This window comes from Aricia agestis, chromosome 12, assembly GCF_905147365.1.
Source record: "Aricia agestis chromosome 12, ilAriAges1.1, whole genome shotgun sequence".
In the NCBI taxonomy this organism is placed as follows: Eukaryota; Metazoa; Arthropoda; class Insecta; order Lepidoptera; family Lycaenidae; genus Aricia; species Aricia agestis.
In genome coordinates, this window is record NC_056417.1 from 7,543,319 (window position 1) to 7,556,858 (window position 13,540).

Here is a 13,540-nt window from a genome sequence, read left to right on the forward strand (position 1 = left end):
CACCGGGTAAGCTAGTTTATAATACATGCTAGCACTAAGAATAATAATTAGGGCAAGCGAAGTCGCATGAAAGCCATGAACACAAGTTCATTGCATAGGAGTCGGTGTTATTTTTAACTGACTTCCAAAAAGGAGGAGGTTATATGTTTAGCTGTAGATATTACTTTTTACATAGCATAAGTAATGGTATAGAAAGGTTTTGTTTGTCGTTGTCTGAAACTGTCTTAATTTCTAAGATCTGTGGCCACATACAAACATTATTAGGCTCGTAATTCCATTATGGTGGGGAAACAAATGGCCCAAGAGATATGCCTTCGGAATATTTGAATAAACAATAAAAAATTTACGCACGAAATACAAGTTCATCATATAATATACCTCCCAAGTTTATGTTAAACAAACCACGAAGGTTATAATATAAATGTTATCTTAATAGCCCTATAATTGTACAATAAATATAATAATTTATTCAAATAATTTTATCTGGTTTCGAATTATTATTCGAATAATTATAATAATTATCTTATACTTTGCACGGGAGATGTAATTATACGAGTAATTAATTTCTCGGCAACGGTTTTTAGTACTTCAATGAAATTTACTCTGGGCAAAGCTTACTCTCGAAAACGAATATATTATTACCCTTACCAAAAATACTTATACAGGCTATTCCTGAGATAGCCTATGTGGTTTGGTGACACAAATTCGTAACACCATCGTCGCACGCGTTTCAAATGCGTCATCGCTTTTTTTCAAAGTTTAGAATATGGTGAACATGACTAGTGATTAGACAGACAGACGGACAGACCGAAACTATAAGGGTTCCTTGTTGACTACAGAACCCTAAAAATAGGTAGTTTTTAAAGCAACCTTTATAGATATTGTGTTTTTGTGCTTTGTGCAATGACTAGTACTGTCCAATCACTAGTCGTTTTACCCTACGTCTTTGCCTTTTTTTCTTGAAAAAAAAAAAAACATTTAAAAGCCATTAGAAACAAATCAGCGCTACAAATAGATCTCCGAAGTAGTTCGCACCGCGACACGAAGATGGATCGTTAATTTTTATCCCGATCAAGTTCTCATGAGAGTTTCTTGTGGAAGCGATCATAGCTGAAACATTATGAGATAAATTTCTTGAAACACTTCAATTTCGTTTATCGAACGTAAAAAGTATGTTAACTTTTTAGCAAAAATTTTTGCAACACATTGATAAGTAAAAATATAGTAGGAATCCTAAAAACCTATACAGAGTTTAAGAAAACTAAGTGCTAATACTTTAGGGTGTGTAGTGTGTATACGTCTCCTGTATAGAGTTTACTGTGCAAGCAGCAGCGCTGAAAGAACATTTTTTTGCGATTTGTATGGGCAAGCACCCCAGCGTCGTGACTCGTGAGTTTGCCGTAAACTCTATACAGGGGACACATACACACCCTAAAGTATTATCACATAGTTTTATAACAACCTGTATATTTTTAAATTTATCAGTATCATCGATTTTACAATCTTTAACGATGTTGAACTTGATTTATCTTTAGTTTGGCTTTTGATCAAATAGATAATCCTAGATAACCTTAAATAATATAAAAGCAGGAATTAAATAGAGTGAATGCGAACTTAAACGTTAATTAGTGTAAGTACGGTTTTGCTCGATCGAGCAATCATGTAGAGTAAAAACCATGGCTCGGGCTTTAGGAGTAGAACTATCGAGCAACACTGAATGTGTGTACACATTCAGTGTTGCTCGATAGTTCTACTCCTGTTCGAAGGAAATTAGCTACGAATAATAAAAACTAGTGTCAAAAAAATTGTCAAGCCGGCTCGATTCGAGCCTTCAAACTGGCTCGATGCGAGCCTTCGAGCTGTGAGTTTTGCGGTCCACACGGTGGTTTTTGCTCGATTTCAAGCAAAACTATCGAGCAAAACCGTATGTGTGTACTTAGCATTAAGCGTAACTATAATATTGTAAAGGATATTATAACACATGTCAATTTGCTACCTTATATACCAAATATATTATGTAACTATATTAATATGCCGATGGGGGAGATGAAAGGCGTAGGTGTTAAAATAATACAACTAACATTGCCTAATATTTGATCTACAATTTGTCAGTATTAAGTTAAGTTTTGTAAGTGTTACTTCAAGTAACATTGTAGCTTTAGAGGGTCCTCAGATTATACGATACGATATCGTATATCCCAGAAATAAATCCATACTAATATTCTAAATGCGACAGTGTATCTGTCTGTCTGTCTGTTCCCTCTTGACGTCCAAGCCACTGAACCGATTTTGCTGAAATTTGGTATGGGGATGCTTTGATTCCCGGGAAAGTACACAATATACTTTTATCCCGAAAAAATGTACCGTTTTTAGCGCGATTAACAAATTTTGGCGTAATGGAATTAAGGCGGGGATTAATCTCAAATCTCAATCCAAAACGATAACTTTGCACACAACCAAAGACCAAGCGTATACGCATCGCAATAAGGTTCATTTTAGCTTAGCATAAAACTGTAGTCATTCGAGCGGATCTTCTCTATTTTTCATGTTTTTTTTAAATATCTTTGGAAATAAACATTAAGAAAAAAAATTGTTCGGTTAAAGAGTTTTTAATATAGATTTACTAACAATTTATTCAAATAAAATGTATAATTATCCTAGTTAATACTTATATTTCGATGAAATTGATTTTTATCGGAGGTGAGTTTGTAAATTAATTACAGCCAAAGTATTACGTTTTATTAAAATGTTTATGGTTTAAGGTATTTTAAATATTGTGCATTATATCTCATATTTTTTAAAACTTCGTCATTATATTGGAACTAGGTAAACCGGAAGTCGCGGAATAACAAATTGGGGTTTATCCTCGCCTTAAGCGCGTCATTTAGTTATAGATAAAAACACATAATATGTATTATGTGACCGTCAACCACCTTTGATGCGTCTTACCTGTTAGAGCGCTTTTACACTATTTTCGCTCCGGTCCCATAATAATTGAAGACGGTAAAAAGGTGAACAATATCTAAGATAGCTCAACCACCAAATCCGGCTCCAGATAAGGGCTTGTCCATATCTCTGCGTCACGACGTCGTCAACGTGGAACGGTACGTTGACGTGATGTGTAAATTTACGACAACGTAAAGTAAAAATGCACGTCTTTTCTTCTCCTTCTCCGTTTTTAACAATCGCAAAAGCAGAATACGTATTGTGCGGTCCACATCTAGATCAGTAGTGAAGTATGTAGCAGTTTTACAAGGCATGGCGACGTACAATATTGCTACACGTGATATGCATTATACGTAAGATGTGAACAGGCCCTGACTCACTTCTCTCCGTCGTCCGTGAATCTCGGATTCGGATCGTATTCGGATCGGACGTAGTTCAAAAGCGCTCCTAGGAATATTACGTTAGCACTATTGGTATAAATTATAGTACCTTTGATACATCCCAGCTTTGTGGAGACGTTGGATTTCATAAGGAATAGAAAGTTAGAAACTGCAAACCATACAAGCAATTGCAACAAATTGAAACAAAAATCACATCCACGGCAAATTGAATTCCGTATGGATTTATTTGTTATTGACTTCTGACTAGGAACATTCGTAGCCCGAATTGTGAATGATGGAAATATTTTTCGGAAATCGAATTATTCACAAAATTGGATTACATGGGATGGCGGACATAAAAGTTAATGTATTTTATAAAACTTTACGTGACAGTGAATTCTTATTAGTGTTTTAAACAGGAAATCAATTTTTGTTGTACTAACTTCTAGAATGTAGCTTAGTACATAATTTATTTGGATTTACAATTTACATACGACTTTTTGTTACTATTAAGTTGGGCATAAGAATATACTAATAGCTTTGTCCTCACTATGCCTTTTTCTGTTCGTCAAGGGCATGCGTTATAACGCAGTCAACAGCGAACATGAGATATGCCCGCGATGCATGCCCTCTGACTGTATCCAAAACTTCAAAAATGACAATATTGGCGTTGCGTTCCTTGACGCATTCAATTATTGAATGCGCCAATATGACAGTTGATGACGAAAATTGAAGATAAAAGTGCACAGTGTGGACATAGCTAATGACGCGTACCATGAACGCGATCTACCAAAAATGATAGAAGATACCCAAAAATCGAATATCGCGCCACATTCCCCTCCATTTAAGCCTAGTACTTAATCATAAAGTTGTAATAAGCTATAATATTATATATCACAACTAGCTGACCCGGCAATCGTTGTTTTGCCATATAAATTATTTCTAGTATCAATATAAAAAGTAGATAAAAACCTCAGGCCTAACGATTAATTAATATCAGTTGAGACGTTTTGGAGGAGTTCGCGCACAAACACTGTGACACTAGAATTTTATATAAATCTGCCACACTTTCCCATATATCGCCTCAAATAAAATTACATTACGAGGGATCAAAGGTGCTTATTACGTGCATGAATTTGAATCTATATTGCGGCATCGCGGTCGCGTATGCGGAACGGTTGTATTTGACATTCTGCGCCGAACATTTTGGATAATGCGCTGAATAGCGAATATTTAGATTACAGGTAAAAGTTGTGCTTAACTGCGATTATGAGTCATGGAATAAGGATGAAGAAGAAATCTTGAAGTACTACCATATACAAAAAAGCATTTCCCCGTGTAAAAAAAAACTACCTACCTACTTATTCTGTAGACACCTGGATCGTATATATTATATCTTTAAACGAGCAATTCTTGTATATATATAATTGGAATCTCGGAATCGGCTCCAACGATTTTCATGAAATTTTGTATATAGGGGGTTTCGGGGGCGATAAACCGATCTAGCTAGGAATAATTGTTAGAAAATGTCATTTTATTCGTGTTTTACAGAATACCGAGCAAAATCGGTCAAATAGCTAGTATTGCTTAAGTGATACTGTTAAACAACTCCTACAAACTTTTTGACAAAATGTTTCTTTTAGCCAGAGATTAGTTTTGCTGAAATAAATTTTTGATCAAGCCGAAGAAGTCCAAGTGAAAATCTTTATGATAATCTTTTAGTTTACTATAATATTATGTCTGTTTGAAAACTGAATTGCAATATACTGCAGTAATAACATAATTTGAACAACTCTATCTAGTGGAACTTCGGAACGAACTGAAAAGCTTGATTGATGACAAGGCTAGTCGCCTTGTAGAACGTAATGTCTCTAGTTATTCTATAACATGATGTATGATGGGACAATTTAACTTAATAGTGTAGCTTCTTCATATATGTTGCATTTTTAATTTTTATCTACTTCTTTATCTTTTCTTTACTTTACTTTTATCTTAAAAAATTTTACAACCCAATATATTTTTACGTAAAAATCTCCTCTTTGCCGTTTGTATACCGATTTCTTAAAGTATAGTAAAGAGTTTTTAATCACATAATTATCACATAATATATTAATCTTATTACTTGAATCGTTATTATTGAATATTATACCAATTTTAATAAAGAATCTAGTGATCCTCTAAAACAATTTGATTTTTACTGTATTCAAAATTTATATTGCAAATATTTTCTATATTTTCATGAATCCGCAGTCAAATCCATCATTGTTTTTAGATGTAATAAAATATAGTCAGGCGGAAAGCTTTGTTTTATTGGTAGATACTATGCTATTGGTAGAAGGGTGATGATTGAAAAGTAAGGAAACTAATGTCTTTCTTTATTTCTTAATCTTATTAAACAATACGTCTATCAAATTATTTAACAAAATAAATATAAAACTCGAGATTATAATAACAAACAACTTGGAATTTGAATGCTGATCCCCGTCGCGTCGCGTAATGTCGTACATAGGACTTAGCCACGCGGCTTAAGCTTTACCGAAATACAGCGCTTAAAATACCTTATTATGAACTTATACTAATTTGCCATTTTCCATATGTTTGTAGCCTAATATTGTGTTGCAAGATACTGGAATATATTATTAGTAGCGAGCCTGACAGCGGTGTCCCGTCTTACTTAACAATTTTAACTATGAAGTTTAAATTATGAAAAGCGGTAAATTTACGTCATCTGAACCAATTCTATACAGAGACCGAGATATTCTCAAGTTTTCTACTTTTCCATGATAATTTTACTCCGACATAACAAACATAAAGTCACAAAACGTTACTTTATGTAAAGGTAGGTATGTTAAAATCAATTTTTATCAAATAGAATCAGGTTTTTGAGCTTTTGGCTCTCACGACTCACTCAAGAGGGCATCGGGTCGGGCCGGTCAGTTTCAAAAGAAAATGCAGTAAAGTGGTCCAAATTTCCACCACTAACGAGACCCATATTCACTTATTGTCCATTAAATATAGAGTAACTTTCATTATGAGACAAATTAAAAATAAGCTGTCAGTAAAAAGTTATAACCATAAGAAAAATATTTTTTTGAGTGAAAACATTGATATTGATATTCCTCTATTTCAGTGAAAACCTAATAGGAAATGCCAAGCAACATCTCATAACATAGATTGAGTAGTTAAAAAGTGCAATGGACCATATTAATACTATTTTATGTAATAAAATGGTAGAAAAAATTTTCATTCCGTCATAACTTTTTACTAACAGGATAATTTTGGTTGCGGTCCAGTAATAATGATTCCGTATTTAACAGACCATTACGTCAATGTTATCGGTTGTGGACATTTGCTCCAAACTCAATACATTTTTATTACATCTACAATATTTTTCATACAAAATGGTAAAAAACACGACTTTTCATTCAGCCATAACTTTTCACTGACAGGGTATTTTCGATTGCGGACAGGTTATAGTGATTCAGTATTCAATAGACAATTTTACTATATGTATAGGTCTCGTTAGTGGTGGAAATTTGGACCAGACTCCATACATTTAAAAACATACTCTTTTAAGCACAATCGCTAAATAACAATATTTTAACACAATTTACATTTATTAAATTGGTTTAAGTACCAAAATATAAAAAAAAAACATTAAGGGTATAATACGAAGTATATTGGTTTACGAAGAAAAAGCTTCTAAAAAAACATTAATTCGTATTCAAATTTTTTAAATCCCTTTTTAAAACCTTGTACAAAAATTGGTGTGATGCCAAAGGATAAAACGGTAACTACTATTGGATCGAAAACACCAGCGAAATCAGCTTTGAAACAGCCAAGCCGAACTCTTTTAATTATTCAACTCTCCGTCCAAACTTTCCAAACAGCTCATTAAACAGAATATCATCACTTCAAAGTAAAAAAAAACTCAAGAAATTACGAACAACTCTGTAAGTACTTTTGAGTTTACTTTTTAATAAGTCTTAAACACTCTACGATTCATGAAGTTTTAAAAATAATTAAAAATAGTAATTTTCGGCAGGTAGATAACTAAACCCGCTATATTCTTGCTAAGGACTTCTCTCGACTCGATAGACAGAATATTTCCTTCATGAATTGTTTTCTCACCTTCGAGCGAAATAAATTTTTAAAGTTAAACTTGCTTAGGCATGCTGAGAGTTAAAGGGGTATGAAGATTTTTATATGGAGCCTGGCCGACCTACTGTTCGCCATGAGCTACCAAAGTTTTACCAATTTGAGATATTGCAACTTTGGCAGCTCAAATCTTCGAAATTTTCATTTTTTTTTTAATGAAATAAGGGGGCAAACGAGCAAACGGGTCACCTGATGGAAAGCAACTTCCGTCGCCCATGGAAACTCACAGCATCAAAAGAGCTGCAGGTGCGTTGCCAGCCTTTTAAGAGGAAATAGGGTAATAGGGGAGGGTGGGCAGGGAAGGGAATAGGGGAGGGTAGGGAAGGGAATAGAGGATCGGGCCTCCGGTAAACTCACTCACTCGGCGAAACACAGCGCAAGCGCTGTTTCACGCCGGTTTTCTGTGAGAACATGGTATTTCTCCGGTCGAGCCAGCCCATTCGTGCTGAAGCATGGCTCTCCCACGCTTAAAATTTATTACTATCAAGCAAATTTTACTCACGAAAAATTTGGTGGATAGTCGTAATCAAATGAAAAAAAAAAATAGGGAACTCGGACTAATTATTATATCAGATTTCTTACAATAAAAAATGGGCTACCGAGAGAGAGATGATTTTTCTCAATCAGAGATAAACAGTATTATTGAAATTCGGTAGCACAAGAAACATGTAGTTACCTAATTATAAGATAATTAAAGTTGTAGTTTCATTAACTTAAAATAAATAAATCCCTTACGTAGTACATTTCGTAAAACTTTTAACGAAGGTCTACGTTTAGGGTTGAAAACTAGACCTTTGCGTTCAATTTAAGGGTGACATAAAGTAAACACTGGTTTATACAGTACCATAATATGACGCCCGCAACTCTGAGGGCCTAGACAAGCGGCAAGCGATTATCGTATACGCCAACGCCAACGTCACACAATGTAGGTATGGGATTTGACATTAGTATTCGCTGGCGAAGCGATGACTTAATATGTCAAATCGCATACATTTTATTAGCGTTTACGATAATCGCTTGTCACTTGTCTACTAGGGCTGTTGTGCCAAAACTCGTTTATCACGCAGGAAACGGTACATTTTTTCCGGGATAAATAAAACTTGAGAGGTGTCTAGGGACACCCGAATGGAACGAAGCTATTTCTTATGTTCAAAAAACCTGTATACACACCCTAAAAAAACGCCATCTAGTTGACGCACAGGAATACTTACTATCAACGCCCTCTTCCCCTAACATGCAGGTAAGTACTAATAAAAAAGTGACAAGGTCAAATATCGTTCTGTCTAGCCTTCAGATTTACGCCGAACGCGCGATAAGGAACTTCGTTCCAATAACAACGTATCTCTACATTTAATTTCAGCAAAATCGATTCAGCTATTAAGGGAGTTAAGAGGTAACAGAAAGATAGACAGACGGACAGACAGACACATAGACACACTTTCTTATAGAAATTATAATAGTATGGATGTTAAAATACTTGTGACTTTACCGCTACGATCCTTCTCCTCATAACATTGCAATGTAAATAGACTTTTACTAGTAAATAGGCACAAATTATAGTTTACATTGCCAAGTGCCTGATGATGGTTTTAGTGTGTCCTCCATCCCCAAATAACATCATACAGTTTTTACATGTAGCTAGAGTCGTATAAGAGTTTAATGTTTCAGAAAATGTTATCAAGAACGTATTCAAGTATAATAGGTATCAACTACCACCAGAGAACAATCAACTTTTTATGTTAGTATAGAAGGTAAATTAAAGAAATAATGATTGCAACTTGTGTCATACAGGCCTGAACACAGTATTTACAATTAAAGCGACGCGACGCTTTGATAATTTGGCTGTAGCGATATCGATTTTTCTCAACAATGACTAAAGCTAACAAATTAAAGTTCATTGTCATGTTTTTATCTTTGAATTACCCGTAACACAGAATAATCAAGCAAAATAGACCTCTGTAAAAAAGGGATTCCTATTTTGCCAACAGAGGAGAGTGATTTAAGCTACCAAAATTTGTACATAAATGGGTTTAAGCATACATTTTAATTTGCCCATAGCTTATATGAAATATATAAATTATGGTTTTTAAATTACGCGACAAAAACTTTTTTTGTCGCTTACGCCCTTTCCATTTTTTGCTGTTCCATTGCTTGTTTGCAAAATAAAATAGAAAACAAGCAATCTAAAACGTATCCAACACGGTTTTTTATTAGGGTTCCGTAGTTTACTTTAACGCGGCGTCACCTTAAGCAATGGGATTCTGTATTAATATCAAGTCTGTGTAGAAAAGTGATTTGTCGCTTAAAGTTTATAATTATACTTACTGGATGATGGCCGCAACTCCGTTGCGCCAAAAGTCGTTCGTCGCGCAAGAACCCTACATTTTTCCGGAATAAAAATTATCCTATGTCCTTTCCCGGGACTCATAGTTTCTCCATACCGAATTTCAGCAGAATCTGTTCAGCGGTTTGGGCGTGAAGAGGTAACAGACAGACAGACACACTTTCGCATTTATAATGTTTGTATGGATGTATAAATATGGATTAAATCCTAATATCACGTCAGTGTATAAAAGTGGTTTCTATTTGACGCTTCAACTTTATAATTATATTGGTTCTGCTCCGAACTTGACTCTATTTGCATCTGTAACGACTTCGGAAATCAGTTCAATTACGTTTAGCTCGTAATACTTGATTGTTCTTGTTATGATTTCTTCTTTTGGCATTTTCGACACCACGTATTGGTCAAAATATAACATTAGTATTGCTAAAAACATTGCCTGTAAAAATACTTAATATTATAGTCTTCGCGAGAAAACTGTAGTTTTTAGACAAAGGCAAAAAGTAGTCTAGATGTAATGTAATCCTTACTTGCGCATACCTGCCCTAGATCAAAATCGGTTAGGTTTATTTTGGTTACGGAATTTCTTGATTCGGTCGCCACTCGCCGCGCTCAATACCCGCGATAGAAGCTATGCAATACCTTAAAACAAATCTAGGATATAAAGGCTAGGACCGTAGCGGGAATTGTTTCCGCTGCGGCAAGCCGGGGCACAAGGCCGCCGACTGCGCAGAAGAGCCGAGCTGCTTCTTCTGCGCCGAGCTCGGGAAGGAGAGCGCCCACGTGCTGGGAGGTAGTGGCTGCATAGCAGCGGTCAAAAAGCTGCCCTCTGGCGCTAGGAGGAAGACGAAGGCTCCCTCTAAGGCTCGGCTGCGTAAGCGGCCCGGAGCCGATGAGGCAGGGGCGAGTCAAAACGTCCCCGCCATGGAGGTGGAAGCCTAGGCCTGTGGGTGGCTGATCGGGGGATCACCGCCCACAATATAGGCCCCGAGGAGACAGGCTCCTCTGATGCCCGGGGAGCCTCTCGGTGAAGGCAGGCGGTGGCATAGGCTGCTGCAGTGTTGTGGTGCCGGATGCGGCAAGCGCTGCGGAGGACGCGGTGCGACAACGATCCCGCTCCTTCGCCTGTGGCGTTGATGAGGGCATGGGGGGGTTTTAGTCGGTAAACCTCCGGTGGTCCGGAGGGAGTCCGACATACCCCTGCCCCTTCCCCCGAGGGGGCGGGGGATGCGTAATGCATTTCCCCTCCTAAAAAAAAAAAAAAAAAAAAAAAAAGGATATAAAGGCTAAAACTTGCTGTAACAAACAGCATTAACTCATACAACTTAGCGCATAAAACCATAAAAAAACTAAAAAAACTTTCGCATCACGTGGCCGCTTTTGTCTTTTAATGTGTTTGCCGAGCACTTTTATTGCTCTTGTAGTAATAAATAGCAATAAAATTTCAGGAGCAATTCGTGAGCGTCTTACAACTAAATAACCATTACGATTGATGAATGAAACGAGGAATGTTCATACTATTTGTTACTTTAATGGTTTCTTATTTCGCAACAATTGCTTGTACAATAAATAATTTCTGTGTCTTGAATTTTAATTGAATTTAGGTACCAGAAACTTGTCTGCTTAAAATGTAGTTTTATTTCTTCCAAAAAGAAGGAGGTTATATTTATGTTCGGCTGTGCATATTTTTTTTGTATGTTCTAGTATACATATTTTCTAGCAATATCCCGTGAAATTAACCACAACCTGTAAGTATTAACCTACCACCTAAGTGAAAAGCATAGGTATGCGTTACAACACCTCCTTGATCCTTTCTTTCCTACACTGCATATGCGTACACTCGCATGAAAGAACGTGCAAACACCACCAGCATGCAGCCATGTAGGTTGAAAATTTTAATTTTTGTTTGTTAAAAGTGAAACTGTATCTTATCTTCTTAGGTAAGTTTGATTAAATCTTGAGTTGAATCCCAGTTTATTATGACAGCGAGAATTGTGTCCCATGGAGACGGTTCAAATACATTGTGATAAAGAAACTTGGATGAGAGCCATAAAAACAACAAGTCGCTGTCGTCTTCTTGTAAAACTTTTGCCGCCATTTTGTTACCTCAGGTGATACTAAATTTAATCTTAATATATCTACACAAAATAGATTAATAGACAACATAATAAGTGGCTCGCTATAATCTGTATTTTAATTTTAATCCAGTATGGTTTATTAAATACTACACTCACTACAGCTATAAATGTTAAAAAATATTTTAATATACAGTATAGCTGATGATCATAATTAATGACATCTTTATTCATTTTTAATCATGCCAACTTTTAATTAAATAATCGGCCAAGTGCGAGTCGGCATCGTGCATGAAGGGTTCCCTACCATTATAGAGCAAAAATAGGCCAAAAATTGTGTTTTTTGTATGGGAGCCCCCCTTAAATTTTTATTTTATTTAAATATTATTAATAATAATAAAGTACACATATCACTAAGGCTTTTGTGAATATTTCAAGTGCCTACCTGTTGTCATCATTGATACCGAGCAAAAACTGTTTTAAAAATCATGTTTGTTGTATGGGAGCCCCCCTTAAATATTTAATTTATTTTGTTTTTAGTATTTGTTGTTATAGCGGCAACACAAATACATAATCTGTGAAAATTTTATTTCTCTAGCTATTACCGTTCTTGAGTTACAGCCTGGAGACAGACGGACAGACAGACAGACGGACAGACATCGAAGTCTCAGGTTCCGTACCCTTTGGGTACGGAACCCTAACAAAAAAAAAGATCAAAATAGGTAAAGTAATCTAGTCCTGATAACTATCCTTATAATCTGGTCTTGATAACTTTCATGTATCCTAACTTTAATAGGAATAATAGTAGGTAGATGATGATGAAACTTTTTACAATATTATTTGTGATATTATGTAGCCACTTGTTACTTTAACCTGTATTCGTGAATTTTCTTCTCGTAGCATTCGAATGATTAAATATTCATAATAACCAAGAAGCAACAACGCAAATTCCAAACATGTTTTGTACATAATATTTATTATGTACTTCGAGAAATGATTTCAAACTTATTTAATTAATAATAAATTGTTTGTTTCCTCGTTCGTATTTAGTGCTAGCTGCGATTATATTGACGAAACAGAAAGACGTTATCCATCTTCTAAAAGTATATGTTTTTACAATGTATGGAAAGAAAATTTTTAAATGTTACCAAATCAATTGATTCATAGGTAGATAGTTTGGTAAAGTTGTAGCAAGCTATACCATTTAAATGTAGTTTGCTACGGCATAGCTTGTTCGTAGCATGCTACGGAATCAGACAATAGTCATGTTCTTAGCTAAAGTTCCCATAGTATCAAAAAGCGACAGTTATCCTACAGTCATACGTGGGAGAGCCATGCTTCGGCACGAATGGGCCGGCTCGACCGGAGAAATACCACGTTCTCACAGAAAACCGACGTGAAACAGCGCTTGCGCTGTGTTTCGCCGAGTGAGTGACTTTACCGATGGCCCAATCCCCTCCCCTATTCCCTTCCCTTCCCTACCCTATTACCCTATTAAAAGGCCGGCAACGCACCTGCAGCTCTTCTGATGCTGCGAGTGTCCATGGGCGACGGAAGTTGCAAACCATCAGGTGACCCTTTTGCTCGTTTGCCCCCTTATATCATAAAAAAAAAGTCAAGTGTATAATATACACTTTACT